Raw genomic sequence first — 18621 nt, 5'->3', positions numbered from 1 at the left:
CCGACCGAACTTGTGAATCTAGGTCACCGGTGTCAACTTAGAAAATTAACTTTCGATTTCACCATTCCCACTTAGTGCACTGTTATTTGATATTTAACCATAAAATGTTATAAAATGTTTTTCTCACACATAATTTACAGATATTTGTGTCTACTAATTCGATGGCAGCCGCTGACACTTTTATTTTTTATCTATAAACAACAATATTTTCATGACCTAAATTTGCGGGGAAAAACAACAATCACGTGACAGCTATTGTTTGTGTCGGCTGTTTATTTTGCCAATGTTTATTGCTATTGTTATTTTTTAACAGCTCCTGCATATTTTAATTAATTATTTCATACAAAGAATGACTGCTATCGTCAATTCCGCCATTGCCAACGGCGCTGCCATAACAGTTGACTGGCTCACATAATATCACTATAAATTGGCAAATACGGCTACGGAACAACAAACCAGTCAAAATCGACTGCATTCGTACTCTAACCGTTCGTTTTTCTTTCGTTTCGCACCAGAATCAATACGGTCGGGAAAATAATTTGGAAAAAAAAGTGAAATTCATTTTTTATTTTTTTTGTACTTTTCGGAAAAATAGACCCGCCGGTTTTGTAAACCAATTTATATAAAAGTAGTGGCCTTAGTGGTATAAAACTTCTTCAGTCATTTCCACACATAAATCATTTCAAAGTTAAGTATATTACTGGTCATAAGATATTTTATGAAAACCAGCCCAGGGACCTGATCAGCTTTGACTCCAGGGTCGTTATTTCAACAATTTTGGTAAGACCCACTACATGAGGATGGACTGGGCTGGGGAATAAAGTTTTAGAAATGTTTTTTTTTTAAATAAAAATAAAACTATAAAAGTATAAAAAAAATTGCGGAATTTTGTGTATTAATATATTGAAGCCAATGCATGTATACAGTTTACTATTTTATTGACTTACAAAGGAAGGTGAGTGTGCAGCTATGTTACAGTAGATACTGAATGTTATTTCATATTTTTGACTTGAAATGAGAGGAAATTTAAAAAGGTACTAGAATGGGTCTTTTGCAGCATGCAGAAGTCTGAAAAAGACAGAGTCCTGCTCATTTAATATGACATACATGGTAATTTCCTTTTTTAAACTGATGTTGATGTTATTTGCATAATTCCGCTTCAGAGCGAATGCAACCCAGAACCAGCTCATTCAATAAAATGGCAAAATGTGCCTCAGAGCGAACGCAACCTAGAGTCAGCTCATTCATTAAAGGGGCACATTCCGCCTCAGAGTAAATGCAACCAAGAGTGAGTTCATTCATTAAAAGGTAAAATTCCGTCTCAGAGTGAATATAACCGAAAGTCAGTTCATTCATTCAAGGGGCAGAGCTAATGCAACCCAGAGTCAGTTTATTCCTTAAAGGGGCATACTTCCGCTTCAGAGCGAATGCAACCCAGAGTCAGCTCATTTTTGAAGGGGCATGATTCCACTTTAGAGTAAATGCAACCCAGAGCCAGTTTATTCATTAAAGGGGCATAATTCCGCCTCAGAGCGAATCCAGCCGAGAGTCAGCTCATTCATTAAAGGGGCATGATTCCTCTTCAGAGCAAATGCAACCCAGAGTCAGTTCATTCATTAAAGGGGCATACTTCCGCTTCAGAGCGTATGCAACCCAGGGTCAGTTCATTTATTAAAGGGGCGTGATTCCACTTTAGAGTAAATGCAACCCAGAGTCGGTTCATTCATAAAAGGGGCATACTTCTGCTTCAGAGCAAATGCAACCCAGAGTCGGTTCATTCATTAAAGGGGCATACTTCCGCTTCAGAGCAAATGCAACCCAGAGTCAGTTCATTCATTAAAGGGGCATACTTCCGCTTCAGAGCGTATGCAACCCAGGGTCAGTTCATTTATTAAAGGGGCGTGATTCCACTTTAGAGTAAATGCAACCCAGAGTCGGTTAATTCAATAAAGGGGCATACTTCCGCTTCAGAGCGAATGCAACCCAGGGTCAGTTCATTTATTAAAGGGGCGTGATTCCACTTTAGAGTAAATGCAACCCAGAGTCAGTTCATTCATTAAAGGGGCATACTTCCGCTTCAGAGCGTATGCAACAGATTGTCAGCTCATTTCTTAAAGGGGCGTGATTCTGCTTCAGAGCGAATGCAACCCAGTCAGTTTATTTATTAAAGGGGCGTGATTCCACTTCAGAGTGAATGCAACCCAGAGTCGGTTCATTCATAAAAGGGGCATACTTCCGCTTCAGAGCGTATGCAACAGATTGTCAGCTCATTTCTTAAAGGGGCGTGATTCTGCTTCAGAGCGAATGCAACCCAGTCAGTTTATTTATTAAAGGGGCGTGATTCCACTTCAGAGTAAATGCAACCCAGAGTCGGTTCTGTCATTAAAGGGGCGTGATTCTGCTTCAGAGCGTATGCAACCGATTGTCAGCTCATTCATTAAAGTGGCACATTCCGCCTTCCGCCTTAGAGCGAATGGAACCATTTGTCAATTCATTCCTTAAAGGGACATGATTCCACCTCTTAGCAAATGCAACAGAGAGTTAGTTGATTCATTAAAGGAGCATTATTCAACAATCATGTGCACATTGTCTCTGGCAACAGTTTAACGAGTTTTATTTGAATATCTTAAACATACTTCTAGTTACGCCCGACAACAACACCTTAACAATGATTTTACCTCAATCAATGTTGGTATGTTAAAAGATGCACTGTTACTCCCAAATACATTTTACCAAAATTAATAAGATTTTTGTTGATGTTCCAAAAAGGATGAATAAATGTCGAAAACAATGGCTCTTATGAAGGATACCGAGTTTAATTTCAAAGAAAACACGATATTTCTACCAAATGAAACTATAGTATAACATAGTAAATCTTCAAGCATTCACCAATTATTTAATATTTTTGTGCTTTCTGCTATCAAATACATGGTTTCAATATTGTTATTAGTAATTAATATTTTCCACAAATGCATGATTAAGTAAGTAGTTAAATGTTTAGCAGTCATAATGGTTGTTTGTTATACATGTGTATGTATTAATTTTGAATAGGAGTGTCACTTTAAGTAATTTATCAATAAGGTTAACATTGACAAGTATGATGGTGCGCGTGGCCAACTTGCACCAGTGGTTGAGTGTTATTGTCATTTTCAGCCCTTGAAATCTAGACTATTGTCAATGCACACATTGTGTAGTTTCATGCAGGTGATGACAATCTACTGCAATTAACCTGGTGAAAACATCAGCCAGCCTCCGCTTCTGTGCAGATATCTGAAATTCAAGGAGGGTTTATAGCAATACAGCTTGATATTCGATCGACTGACATTTGGCATCAACATTCGCTCTTTGTACAGACAAAGTTTCAAAGACTGTTGACAGTGACCTTGACCCACTGACCTTGACCCACTGACCTAAATACAAATAGGGGTCATCTACTTGTTAAGGGCATTATACCTGTCGCATGGTCCTGGTAGTTTTTGTGTGGACAAGGTAATATTACACTGTTGACCAAGACCTTGTATACCAACCAATCAGATGTATACTATTTGCAATGTTCTAAGTATATTATGTTTAAACATTCTGCAATATTACATTAAAGTTACTCACTGGATCAAAAATAAGTTTTCCCGGTTATGTATCTGAAAGCACTTATTTTATCATAATATTACTCTATGATATAAAAAATTTGGTTTTAGTGGCGTGCAACCCCCACGCCTTTAAAGTCAAGAAAAAATAAGAAAATTGATGCCTAAACCACAAGGCCATAGTGACTGTTTTAAAGTTATAGATATTTTGACCTCTTCACAATACATTGATAACATCACGTGATAATGTCAGTCAACCAAACACACCACAACAAAGCTTTAATTTATTGATTAATAGCGTTGTTAACAATATTTGAGCAAATATGAACATTTGCTGAAGGGTTCCAACTTTTGGTATCTTAATTTTAACACTCCTATTAAATAATTTTTGCCATACTTTATTTCATCATACAAAAAAATGCATTTTACAAAAACATGACTGAGTACCTTTAAAATATTGAAGATGGCATACTTATGATTTCACATATTTACTTGAAGTTTATGAAAGCCTTTGAAATAGAAGAAAATGTTTAAACCTACCTCAAGCGTGACATAAGCAGGCCAAAAGCCAAATCCATTACCAAACCACCCATGGCATCGACATCATAGTATGCAATCTAAGCAGTCTGAGGATGGATGTCAGTAAGTTATTTATAAGAGCAGAACCTGAGTATCGCAGCAACACCCCAGCTTCATTTGCCTCCAGATGAGCCTTGAAAAGAAAGTTCTTTTTAAAACAAATTGCATTCTCAATACAGAGCGGAGAACATTTGTTTGAATCATTTTTTAATAATAATATTAACAAGAATATCGCTGGATGCGATGAAGCTCCCCATACGCCAATTTTTCTATGAAAATGCAGATATTGTAATTCAATGTGCTGGTAGAAGGTAAATTGCTGTAGCATTTTTATACACAGTTGGATGGATTCATAAAATGGAAAGATATGGTCAGGTTTAAGAAGAAAATTTAGATTTTTTTTTTTAAATTGAAAACTACAAAAAATATCAAGGATATGGCCTCGACAAACTCAGGTTTTCAAAACCTATCAAATAAAGGGGGGGGGAGAAAAGGGGGAGGGGGGAATTGAATCAAATGCAGGGCAGGATTATGGCTCTTTTGGTAATGCACTTTCTCTATTTGCCATATATCTACATTTCAAGTTTCATTTCAATCAATTTAGCATTTTCCAAGATATGGCCGGGACAAATACCCATCTTTGAAAATTATCAGGTTATTGAGGAAACTTAAAGATATGCTGGACAGAACTATGATTCTATTGCACTGCACTTTCTCTCGTTGCAGTCTATCTATGTTTGAAACTTCATTTAAATCCTTGTAGTAATTTCCAAAGTATGGCCTAAAAGCATCAATCACGAAAATATGGTTAAGGGGAGACAACTTAATTAAGGTAGAAAGACCATTATGGGCATCATTTTGATTTGAACTATAATCATCTTAATAATTTCTTAATGTGTATCATTTACTGGATTTTTAAACAAAATTAAACAGAACTTTACCATAAAATAACTATTTTATTTAAAGATGAATTACCCTTTTCCAATTTTAATATTTCTTTTTAAAAAACAACATCAGAGACAAGAAAAATCCTTTATTTCATTTATTTTTCAACATTCTAATAATAATTTGGATTCATGGTAAAACAAAATATATTTGCTATCGAAAATAATACACTATTGATCACCTAATCAACAAATATAATCAAACTGTACTAAATTAGCCAAATGGTATTACAAATTTAACCTACTGTTTTGACTGCATTAAAACATCAAAGCTTTCAAGCAAACGGAACAAGTTCTAGTATTATTCATGAAAAAACCCTTGAAATTCCCAACCACCTATTTCAGCAAGTCCTGCAAGTAATGAAATCTTCAAAGAGTCTAATTTTTATGAGTTGAAATGTCTTTAATTACTCTTAAATGAAAATACAATATTAACTTCTGTAAAAAATGTCAGTTTCTGAAGAAAAGAAAGAAAAATTGCTTCTGGATGGATTCAAACCACTTCCTTGAAACCCTCAAAAGATTTGTAGTCCTGCGCTTAACATAAGAGTTAAGCATTTAAATTGAAGAGTTTTAACTGGAGGTTTTCATTAGGGGTGTGCTACCTTAATATACATGATAGGATTATAGCGCTTGTGCACTGCACTTCTTTTATAGCCATCTATTTATATACCAAGTTTTATTTCAATCCCATAAGTAGTCAAGAACCAATTATGAAAAAATGGGTAAGGAGAGATAACTTGATAAATTTGCATGACAGGATTATAAAAATGTATTTTATTACTGTTTAATGGAAATATAATATAAACTTTTTAAAAACATGTTAGCTACTGAAAAAAATAAATGTTATGCCTCTGGATGGATTCAAACAGCTACCTTGAAACCCTCAAAAATGGAAATACCCTATAAACTTTTGTAAAAAAATGTTAACTTCTGACAAAAAATATGCTTCTTGATGGATTTGAACTGCTACCTTAAAACATCCAAAAGATTTGTAGTCCTGTGCTTAACAACATAGGCTAAAGCATTCAAATTGAAGAGTTTCAGGTGGAGATTTTCATTATGTGATCTCTAAACATAGATGATAGCATTATGGTGCTGGTGCACTGCATTTTTTCTCATTGCCATGTTTCTTTATACCAAGTTTCATTTTAATCCCAAGAGTGGTTTTGAAGTTATTACATGTAGATAACTAAACTAATATATGCATAATAGGATTGTAGCTCTTCAGCTCTGCACTTTCTCTTATTGCCATATTTCTATACATCAAGTTTAATTTCAATCCCATCAGTAGTTTTTGAAATTATTTTCTGGACAAGAGTATAACTGACGGACAGACAAAGGGGCAACTATATGCTCTCCCTTTAGAGGGCATTAGAAATAATGACACGCTGGTGCAAACGCCAACGCTCAAGTGACATTTCAATGTTAGGCAAAATGTTCACCATTTATCATTTTATAAAAGCTTCATCAAGTTTAAGAATTGTTTCATTTTTAAGAAACCTTAAATCAACAATTGTGTTTGCAAAAAATGCTTCTCTATATAAATTTGTTTTAAAAGGAACCAAATGATAGCACAGAAATGGAACTTGAATATTGATTATCCTCTTATGATACAATGGAAATTACATGGACAAGCCCTTTGAATACAAAATAATATTTCCATATTATCAATTTACTATACCTTTAAACCAGACATCTCATACTAGTAAGAATATGGCGGCATCGTTTGTGGCTCCATACCATTGCGCCACAACTTCAAGGAATCTGCATAGAAATTTTAATTATCAATATCATTAGCATTTACAGTATGTCTTAATATAGTGACTTCTTTAATTTTCTGAGCATCTACATTCCCTTGCGTTAATGCACATAACAAAGCAAAAAGAATTGAAAGAATTAATTATATTTGACATTATACTTTCTAGATGTCATCAGCAAAGTAAGCCATTCAAAATTAGTCTTCTATGCTTAACTTCATACCTCAACTTATTGTTCAAAACTGCTTGAATGTTCAAGGCGTGATACTCCTTCCTTCAGAAATAGGATGCCTCATTGCCGGTCTGGATGATAATGGGGACCAAGGTACAATATATTGCACCAATAACTCTAGGAATGCGGCTGAGCCATTAAATGCTCTTGTTGCATCCATCCTCTTGACATCTGTTTCCGGGGACATGAAAAGGAGAACAGTAATGCATTTGTTTACTTTTGTCCTTATATATAAAATAATGTTGCTACTTGGAATGGCTTTAACGCCTTCAAATGCTTAATTAAGTAATATGATTTGACACATGGCTTCCAAATACAGACAATTTGCTGGTCAGGACCGATTTCAGTAAAAGAAAATGCCTAAATAATCGGTCCAAAAATTGTTCCTTTTTCCAATTTTGATGCAAAAGTGTGTTAAACTACAGCGGTTGTAAGACAGTTTGCTCCACTAAGCCGCTTTGTCTTAGAAATGAATACAATGATGTAATATGTGTGTGTCAAAAGCAATAAAAATATCAAATTAAAAAGTAAACAAACACTATGATTGTCACAAAACCAGGTTTTTAATGATTGACAGAAAAGATTCAGTTTCAACTGCTTTCTCCTATTTTTTTATAACAGTGACCTTGATCCTAGGGGCCCCAAACACAATCCCATGGAAGACCTCCATAAACTCTTCCTTCATATCAAGTTTGGTCACAGTATGTCAACCATAACTAAAGTAATTCAGTACCAAATGTTATCTATTTTTAGTAACAGTGACCTTGACCCTAGTGGACCAAAAGGCAATCCAATGAAAGGTCTCCATAAACTCTATATACCAAGTTTGGTCACACTTTGTCAACCCTTACTTTAGTTATTCAGTACTAACCATTTTTTTTTAGCAACAGTGACCATGACCTTGGCCATAACTCTCGGGGATCTAAACATAACCTCATAAAAGGTCTCTATAAACTCTTCATATATACCAAGTTTGGTTGTAATATGTCGACCCTAACTTAAGTTATTCAATACCAACCATTTTTCTAATAATAGTAACTTTGACTTTGACCTTAATCATAGGAGCCTCAAACTTAATTCCATGAAAGGTCTCCGTAGTTTCTTCCTATATACCAAGTTTGGTCACTATATGTCGAACCTAGCTTAAAATATTTGATACATAAGGTTACTTTGATGCTGTCCTCCCACCAGCCTGCCCGAACAATGATGCAAGTCACTCTAAATAACTAGTTTTCCCTTTGTGAAAACTTGGTTAAGAAAATAAAAATGTTCCTTTCAAAAGAAATATTGAAAGAAATAAAATAAAAGAAGTCAATCAAGGGCTATAATTTGTATTGAAAGGTATAGAAGTCTTTTTTATTAAAATCCCATCTTGCCCTAAAACTTTAACCTGCTCTAAAACTTTAACCTAAGTCCCTAAGTCAATCAGGGGCCATAACTTGTATCAAGGATAGTATGGAGTTATGAAACCTCATTTTGTGCTGGTCCTGAACAACTGTGTAAAGTATTAAGTGAATTGAATGAAAGGTATAGAAGTTATTAATAAAACTCGCAACTTGCCCAAAAACTTTAACCTGCCTTAAAAGTTTAACCTAGGTTCCTTAGTCAATCAGGGGCCATAATTTGTATAAAGGATAATATGGAGTTATCTAACCTCATTGTGTGATGGTTGTGATCAAATGTGTGTAAGTATTCAGTGAATTGAATGAAGGGAATTGGAATTATAAGAGAAAATCCCAGCTTGCCCTAAAACTTTAACCGGATGACGACACCAGGTGAGTAATAAAGCCCTCCTTATTCTTCGAATAGTGGCTAAAAATAAGGTATTGTAATACATAAACAGTGTTTGTCATACCACATCCCAAAAACCAGGGGACATCCTTGAGGGCGTATGTATGTGTTAATTGATTTAGCTTTTTTAATATCATCAAAGATGTGTCAAATTCGTCGTCTTTTTCTCATGTAAGCAATTATCACAATTTTGTTACGAAGAGCCATTATAATTATATTATTACTACATTTGCCATTGTAAATCTGAAAAGGTAAAAAAGTTCCAAATCAACTAGAGCTGTCACAGGAGTGACGAATACCCCCAAATGCCGCCTGGACATAGGAATGGCAAACCATTCCTTTGAAAAGAGGCCATAACACCAAGGTTACTGCACACTGCATCTTCTTTTATCATGCATGTATTGTTTGTCCGGAAACTGTTTTTCTATTTTCGTAACAGTGCACAAAAACCTTTACTCCACTGGCCCCATTTTCAATCACAAGCATTGTCTTCACAGAGGCTGCCTATACAGCAAGTTTCATCACAATATCTCATGCCCAATTAAAGTTATTAAGCAGAAACCATTTTTCTATTTTTAGTAACAGTGACCTTGACCTTGGCACCACCAGCCCCAATATCGAACTTGACCTGTATCTTCTGAAATGTACACCTGCGTACCAAAAAATGTTCAAATCTGTCAAGCCTTTCATGAGTTATCGTCAGGAAACCATTTTTCTATTTTTAGTAACAGTAACCTTGACCCCACCAGCCCCAATATCGTACTTGATCTGTATCTTCTGATGTTACACCTGTGTACCAAAAATTGTTCAAATCCGTTTAGCCTTTCATGAGTTATCGTCCAGAAACCGTTTTTCTATTTTTAGTAACAGTGACCTTGACCTCGGCCCCACCGGCCCCAATATCGAACTTGACCTGTATCTTCTGATGTTACACCTGTGTACCCAAAAATTTTCAAATCTGTCAAGCCTTTCATGAGTTATCGTCCGGAAACCGTTTTTCTATTTTTAGTAACAGTGACCTTGACCTTGGCCCCACCAGCCCCAATATCCAACTTGACCTGTATCTTCTGATGTTACACCTGTGTACCAAAAAATTTTCAAATCTGTCTAGCCTTTCATGAGTTATCGTCCGGAAACCATGAAAACCGACAGACCGACCGACCGACCGACCGACCGACAAGCTCACTCCTATATACCCCCTCAAACTTCGTTTGTGGGGGTATAATAAACTTAGTCGTGCCCTAATTCTGTAGTATATCAACAGCGACATGCTTGCAGCGACTCACCACTGAGTGCGCCACTTTTATCATGTTAAGAAAACATTTAAAAAAAATGTTTTCGCCTTTTGTTGCTTTCAAACTTTTAGACAATTTGATTAGACAAACTTGAAAAAACTTGTGTACAGTAATTGAAGAGCCTACAAAATGTTGTTGTTATGAACATCTTTGTTAGTACCGATGTTCTGTCTGAAAACGGATCATTCCTCAACTGCAGAGACGGGATTCATCATCCACTGTGCGTCCATATAGGCTGTAAGTGTACGGTTGATTCAGTTGTTGCCGTCTCTGCCAGCTTACCGATGGCTCGGCAGATGTGGCTTGCTGTAGAATTCAACTCTGTTAGGACATTGTCGCTGATGTCTGAAAGCTGTAACTATATACTCGATGCAATCAAAAAACAGCTTCATAAGTTATAATTCAATTCTGGATATATTCATTGATGAAATCATCAGATTAGATTTTTTGGCTACTTGATATCTTACCTGATCTCTGGTTGTATTCAAATCAACTACGCTCATCTGCAGTGCGGTGGTGTCATTTTCGCTCAATGTGTCTGTTGTATATACGCTGAGTCGTCTGGTAAAACATTGGGCTGTAGAGAGGACATCGTGGTTTGGTTTTCTTCCACTGGCATCTACAATGCAATTTTATTTGTTTGTTCGTTTGCTCTGTTAAACAAATGCATACGCAATATTTATGCAAAAAGCTGCAGAAACAAGCTCAGTAGCAAAACGTTTAAACATAACCCGGTTTAATGGCACTGAGTAAATGCCAAAGACATAGAACATAAAATCACAAACAAGATTCGTAGAAGGACAGCACAAAACTCCACAAACAGCACAGTGCATACATACTATATATAAAAAACTAGGTATGTTTATCAAGAATTGTTAGGTACCGCCTTGGAGCGGTCAATACAAGAGCTGTCACAGAGACAGCGCGCTCGACTATTCCGCCGCTTTTCAGTGTAAGGATTGACTTAAAAGTGGTTACATGCAAAACCTTAACCAGAATTTCTATGTCGAATAAAAAAGGGGCCATTATTTGAATTTAATGCAAACTAGAGTTATCTTACTTGGTTATTTAAGTAGAATGGATGGTTGAGTACTATTTTATAAAGTCTCAATGCAATACATCCAGTAGTTGCTGAGATATTAACCTATGTGTGCTTACATGCAAAACCTTTACCAGAATTTCTAAGTAAGTTATATAGTTGGGAATACATATGTAAAGTTTCAATGCAATACATGACATATTTGCTGAGATATTGACTTGAATGTGGTTACATGCAAAACCTTAACCAGAATTTCTAAGTCAAATAATAAAGGGCAATTATTTTGCATTAAATGCAAACTAGAGTTATCTAACTTGACTAATTTAGTAGGTTGGATGGTTGAGTACCATTGCATCGAGTCTAAATGCAATACCTCAAGCAGATGCTGAGATATTAACCAATTTGTGCTTGCACGCAAAACCTTAATCAGAATTTCTAAGTCAAATAATAAAGGGCAATAATTTGCATTAAATGCAAACTAGAGTTATCTAACTTGGTTAATTAAGTAGGTTGGATGGTTGAGTACCATTGTATCGAGTCTCAAAGCAATACCTCAAGCAGTTGTTGAAATATTAACCTATGTGTGCTTGCATGCAAAACCTTAACCAGAATTTCTAAGTCAAATAATAACGCCTATTTTATGCATTAAATGCAAACTAGAGTTATCTTACTTGGTAAATATAGTAGGTTGAGTACCATTGTATCAAGTCTCAATGCAATACCTCAAGTAGTTGCTGAGATATTAACCTATGTGTGCTTGCACGCAAAACCTAAACCAGAATTTCTAAGTCAAATAATAAAGGCCTATTATTGGCATTAAATGCAAACTAGAGTTATCTAACTTGGTTAATTAAGTAGGTTGGATGGTTGAGTACCATTGTATAAAGTGTCAATGCAATACCTCAAGTAGTTGCTGAGATATTAAACTATGTGTGCTTGCACGCAAAACCTTAACCAAGGGTGACGCTTGGGTGAGTAGTATAGCTCTCCTTTTTCTTCGAATAGGTCGAGCTAAAAATGTAGATTTACTTGGGGTCAAGTCGACCTTTGGTAAAATAGTTCATAAATTGGGCAATTATCTTATTGCTGTTCATTCTCATCGTTCATACGCTAATAATTCACTTACCGTCCGTTCTAATGTTGGTATGTCGGGATGTTTATTCGTGATGGGTGGCTGAAGACATGGATGGCACACAAACGTCAACCCCGCCTCAGTCCTTGTCGCCTCTCAATAAGCAGCAAAGGAAATTTCTGAATAAAACATATTTGTAAATTGAAAATAAAGAGTATTCCTTTAAAGCTTGTTCATTCAGAATGTTTTCACCATTATTCCTATTTCCAGTATTTGAAAAATTATTACCTAACAGGGTTCGAATTTAACTTTGAGGAGCACTCGCAAAATTTTGCGAGTGCATTTTGAGGCAACTCGCAAAATGAAAAATTAACTTGCAATTTTATTATTTGCTTTATTCCCTTATAATATTGTCTAATTAAAGTATAAATTTACACCTAAGACATATTATGAATATTAAAAAGTATCAATCTTAAGTGATTCGACTACTAGAACTTGTTGATGGCTTATTCTATTTGGGGGGTACGGAAAGACTCATCTAATGCTGGCAGCTTTTTGATAACAAAGCTGTCCAATAATTTGACATTGTTCACTTTGTATATTTACCCTCGCCATCGGGTAGTTTAATACCCATTCGACAAGCACGCTACAGATATCATTAAGTATTAAAATCAATAACATTATAAATTTGAAATAAAAAAGCAACAGTAAATGTACTTTGGACCATGAAATATATCGATCGACGAAGTCAATTCATTTTGACAGTTGGGCGAAAATATATTCAATGGATGATGGGGTATATAGTGCGCGAAAGCGCTAAATTTAGCCAATGATTGAGCTAGGTGATTACGTCATTCGTATTCACTTTGTATAATGCACGCATCGGAGCATCCCGGAAAGATTCAAGATAAAACTCGGCCTTTTCCGTATTTGTTCTATTTTTGAAAACATACTAGAGCGTGACTCCGTACTGTCTTCTTTATACTGGTAGTGTAAAAATGCCACTATTAGGCTGTTTACACTCGACTACGTAGCGGAGTTAAGTTCATGTTTATTCTACTTTCCTTTTAACATTTTGTGGTCTAGAAAAAGCCACTCGCAGAATTTTGCGAGCTTGAATAAAAGTCACTCGCAATTATAGTTATACACCACTTATTTAACATCATTGATAGATGGCTCATTATGAGGAAATTATTTGAGTTTACAAAAATAAGTATACTGTAAGTATGAAATATAAAAAAATTGAATTTAAATCTAGTAGTTTATCTTGCTTTATTAAATTGTTAGTAGTATTTTAGTGCGATTCGCTACTTAACTCTGAAACTATGACAAATAAAGAAATTTCAAACTAGCTAGTTTTTATGTTGCGAAGGAAATATTATAGTAGGCCGAGTATTAAATGTTATTTATTTTTTTAATTCATACATGCTTTACCATTTAGACAAATTGTGATGTAACCTTAAGCCAATATTTTTAAATATAATTGACAGTTTAACTTTGGATTTTTATTTTAATGTGTGTATTTGACATATTTTATAGTGCAAAGTACCCACGCTTTGATCAATGATGTCAATTTTTTTTAAATTGTGTAGAAGTATTGTAAAATGTAGTGTGTTTGTCGAATGAGAGTAAGCGCTTCTTTATATTAAATGCTAATTGTATTTAGAATGTGCTGATATGTTTAATTTTGAATTATGTTACTGGAAATTATTATCATAACTAATAACTTTAGGGTGTTTCTGTCGTTTTTTGTCGGATTTGTTTTGAAAGTATGCACTTTCAGCAGCAGAATGGAATGTGGCTCAATTATGAATAGAACAGAAGAAAATGTATTTCGTTTTAAACAATTCAAACAAATAAAGTCAATGAAATAGGTTAAAAATGACCCTTGATCATTTGTAAACTTAATTTTATTAATAAATACATTGGGATCATTCACAAATTATTGTTTATTAGTAAGCATAATGTAAGAAAATAAATAAACAAATTTTAGTAGTTTAACAATTCATTTCAATTTTACTATGATATTTATCTAATTACTATTGAGTAACGCTAATTTTTGGCTTGTTGTAAGTGAGAATTTGAGTAATGCCTCCCAAATGCTGTCTAGGTTGCTGTGCCATACATTCAGTATCGAACAATATACTTAACAAGGTGTTAGGTATACCATTTATCACATCATTAACTGATGGTTACCATATGACAAATTGATTTCTTGACGGTTACAAATTAACTAACAAAATGGTTACGAAATAACCAAGATTCAGCGGTTAGGAAATGGTAATGTTACGGAATGACCAGAACCCTCAATGATTAATGTACCTCAAATTGTCTACCCTGTGGTTTATATACATACCCTTTCACCGAGGACCTCAATGTCAAGACCTATATAAAAACAAATAAAGTATGTTAAGTCTTTGAAGAGTCAAGTTGTTCAATTTTAAAATGTTTACTAAGTATAATACTAATAGGCTTTCATTGGTATTAAAACATTAGAACTAAACAGTTAACTTCTAAAGGCTAGTCATTAACATTGATAATACACATTTTTTACTTGGTCTTACTTGGTCTGTAAGGGCAATTTTATAGCCCCGAAGGCTAAATAGATACCCTTGCATCTTCTTCAGTAAACTGTCTCCACTTCCGGGTTTGTATCTCAGTAACTTTGTCTTAGTATATTGATGATATGTCAAAGCGGTTGGGTCGCCAAAGCTTATCGAGATTTGTTTTAAATGTAAGCAATGTTGTGCTGTTAACCAGTTCTCCTGGTAAATTATTCCAAGTAGAAACTGTTCTTATTCCAAATGCATTCATTCTTCTTCCTTTCTTGGCTTGTCTCTGATTCAGTTTTAGATTATGTCCTCTGGTACCAACATTTTCAGCAAATGTGAAGAAATTATTTATATCAATGTTGTCAATATTGTGCACTATTTTGTAAACCTGGATTATATCATATCTTTTACGTCGGTATTCGAGAGTTGTAAGATTTAATTCACACAAACGTTCCTCATACGTCAACCCTTTTAGCTCAGGAACAAGTCTTGTAGCTCTGCGTTGGACATTCTCTATGATCTGCTTACACTTCTTTGTTGTAGGGTAATAAACTAAATTTCCATAATCCAAATGTGATCTTATCAGTGCCTTGTACAGAGTTAAGAATAGGTCCTTGTTCATGTACGTAAACTTTCTTCTAACTAGACCAATTATACTATTTGCTTTGTTAGCTATATTGTTTATGTGTTGATCAAAGTTCAAATTTGATGTGAATAATATTCCCAAGTCTCTCTCTTGATTATCTCTAGTCAGTTCGTGAGTCTCACCATTTGTATCACTCATTGTATAAGTATTTATCAATTTTTCATTACCATATGTCACTACTTTACACTTATCTATGTTGAATTTAAGCAGCCACTTGCTACTCCACTCGCACAAATTGTCAATGTCATTTTGAAGTTGGTCTTGATCCTTTTTGGATCTTATCTCACTATAAACCTTGCAATCATCTGCAAAAAGCTTACACAGTCCTCTTAAAACTTCTGGTATATCATTAACGAAGATAATAAACAATATCGGACCTAAAATAGATCCTTGTGGAATACCAGATAGTACTTTACTCCATTTTGAGGTACATCCATTTACATTGACACGCTGCAGTCTATTTGATAGAAAATTTCCTAGCCACTTCAATAGATTTCCTGATATACCGTAAGCTTCAACTTTCTGTAACAGTCTTCTGTGTGGTACTGAATCGAAGGCTTTCTGGAAGTCTAAATATATTGTATCAACTTGAATATCATTGTCCATTGCTTCTGTCCACTCTTCAAGCACCGACAAGAGCTGCAACACTGTAACATTCAAACTTACACAACGGTAGTGTTTTCATTTACATGAAAAGTAAAAACACAAAATTATACAGCAGACAGAGCAGCTTTTCTTCCGTACGTAATGTCCGAATTTTGTCCATATCCGAACACCAACTGTTAAAACCAAGTCAAAACTTCTTGAAGACAGTTGTTGGACAAAAGTCATCAGGTGATAAATCAATTGCAAATGATTAAATAAGTACACGCTTTGCAAATTATGGCCAATATATTATAAACGTAGCTGCTCAATAGCTGCGTTTCCAATACTTACATCATGTTAACTGGTGTGCCGGACATCGTCTTCGGACAAAGGGACATAACTCCCAAGTCCGGAATGAACCCAAAGATATATTAACCCAAATCCTTTTTGGCAAAAGCACTTACACCAGTTGTGCCCCGTGATTGTTTTAGGGGAAAAACAGTATTTAAATAACAGTCACAATACCCTCGTCTCTGCATCTATGCTCAGTACTGACACTCTTTGATTGATGAAGTAATACAGACTTTAACATAAAATCATACAAAAATAGCCAAATAAAAATCGGCAAATGGCGGTACGTGGTGACACAGGGGGGACTAGTCATTTTGTACCCTGACACAGGAATCTCCCTGGAAAAGTGATGTGGTATCGTTCGATACTGGTACCCATGCATCTAGTAGATTAGTCCAAGGTGGATAGCAGGGAATCAGGAACATCGAAGAGCTGATACGAAACCGAGGCTTTAGGCCAGGAGCATGCTAGCTTGCTGTAGTCAAAGGTAAAAAGCCACTTTCTTAGACGATTATACCAGTCTTGCAGTTACCTGAAGGAAAGGTAACTGTCCCAAATAACCTTTACAATTGGTATCTTCAAGTATAAGCTGGAAAACAACATGACAGTAAAAAACCATGAATATCTCTAGATATATTTTAACTATATACATGTATATATATGTCTCTTTAATAAGTTCTTTTTTGAAAGCCAATTTGCTGGGAAAAAAGTACAAAGTAATACTCAGTGTGCAATTACGAAGATGTGTCACGGAAATATATAACCTATCTATCTATTAATGTCAGCCTTTTGTTTTTGTTTGAAAGAATTGTTGCATTTCGCTGATTTGTCACAAATTATCTCTTTAAAACTTCAAAAACACAGTTTATTTGTGCTGGAATTTCCAAGTATTGAAGCACACCACAATTTTTTGTTACATAATTTCACGTTCTTAGTGCTTGGAAATAGCCTGGTATTTTAGCTCACCATATAACTTTGTTATAGAATGTAACATTTTGAGTGCCTGGAAATAGTGAAGCATTTTAGCTCACCATATAATGTATTATTATTTTGTTACAGAATGTCACGTTCTAAGTGACTGGAAATAACCAAGTATATATTTAAGCTCACCATATTATGTTGTAACAGAATGTCAAGTTCTGAGAGAATGGAAATAGCCTGGTATTCTAGCCTGGAAATAACCTAGTATTTAAGCTCACCATATTATGTTTTTACATAATGTCAAGTTATGAGTGACTGGAAATAGCCTAGTATTTAAGCTCACCATATTATGTTTTTACATAATGTCAAGTTATGAGTGACTGGAAATAGCCTAGTATTTAAGCTCACCATATTATGTGTTTACATAATGTCAAGTTATGAGTGACTGGAAATAGCCTAGTATTCTAGCTTACCATAGTTATTTTGTTACAGAATGTCACATTCTGAATGAAAGGGAAAAGCCTAGTATTAAAGCTCACCATCTTAGGTTGTTACATAATGTCAAGTTATGAGTGACTGGAAATAGCCTTGAATTTGAGTTCATCATAATTATAATGTTGTTATAATATGTCACATTCTGAGTGCCTGGAAATAGCTTATGTTTCAGCTTACCCATATAAAATTGTTACGAAATGTCACTTTCTGAGTGATAGGAAATAGCCTAGTATTTTAGCTCACCAGATGTCATATGTTGTTACTGAATGTCAAGTTCTAAGTGACTGGAAAACCCTAGTATCATAGCTCACCATATAATGTTATAACAGAATGTCACGTTCTGATTGACTTGTATAGTCTAGTATTTTAGCTCACCATAATTATATCATGTTGTTACGGAATGTGACGTTCTGCGTAACTGGAAAAAGCCTAGTATTTTAGCTCACCATCAAATGTTATAACAAAATGTCATTTTCTGATTGACTTGTATAGTTTAGTATTTTAGCTCACCATATCATGTTGTTACGGAATGTCACATTCTGGGTGACTGGAAATAGTCTAGTATTTTAGCTCACCATATCATGTTGTTACGGAATGTCACATTCTGGGTGACTGGAAATAGTCTAGTATTTTAGCTCACCATATTATGTTGTTACGGAATGTCACATTCTGGGTGACTGGAAATAGCTAGCATATTAGACAGAACGAGTTAACCTGTTTCAGTTGAGAGAAATATAGCGCTTTAATTTTTTGGTTAAATGTTTCTGCTGTTTTG

At 34.9% G+C, this 18621-nt stretch overlaps 1 long non-coding RNA gene across 2 annotated transcripts; it reads right to left on the bottom strand.

The window, feature by feature from the left end:
- Positions 1-1943: 1943 nt before the first annotated feature.
- Positions 1944-15030, bottom strand: LOC128212194 (uncharacterized). 2 transcript variants are annotated; one of them, XR_008257407.1, is made up of 9 exons: positions 14861-15030; positions 14653-14681; positions 12351-12475; positions 10653-10804; positions 10346-10543; positions 7091-7270; positions 6792-6874; positions 4125-4296; positions 1944-3270 (listed from the first exon to the last, which is right to left on the bottom strand). It is a non-coding gene; the product is annotated as an uncharacterized LOC128212194 (long non-coding RNA). The 2 variants fall into 2 exon arrangements; XR_008257409.1 differs by having other exon boundaries at positions 10346-10530.
- Positions 15031-18621: the final 3591 nt, after the last annotated feature.

This window comes from Mya arenaria, chromosome 1 (assembly GCF_026914265.1).
Source record: "Mya arenaria isolate MELC-2E11 chromosome 1, ASM2691426v1".
Taxonomy (NCBI): Eukaryota; Metazoa; Mollusca; class Bivalvia; order Myida; family Myidae; genus Mya; species Mya arenaria.
The sequence above is the reverse complement of the archived record's forward strand: the minus strand, read 5'-3'. Positions and strand labels throughout refer to the sequence as shown.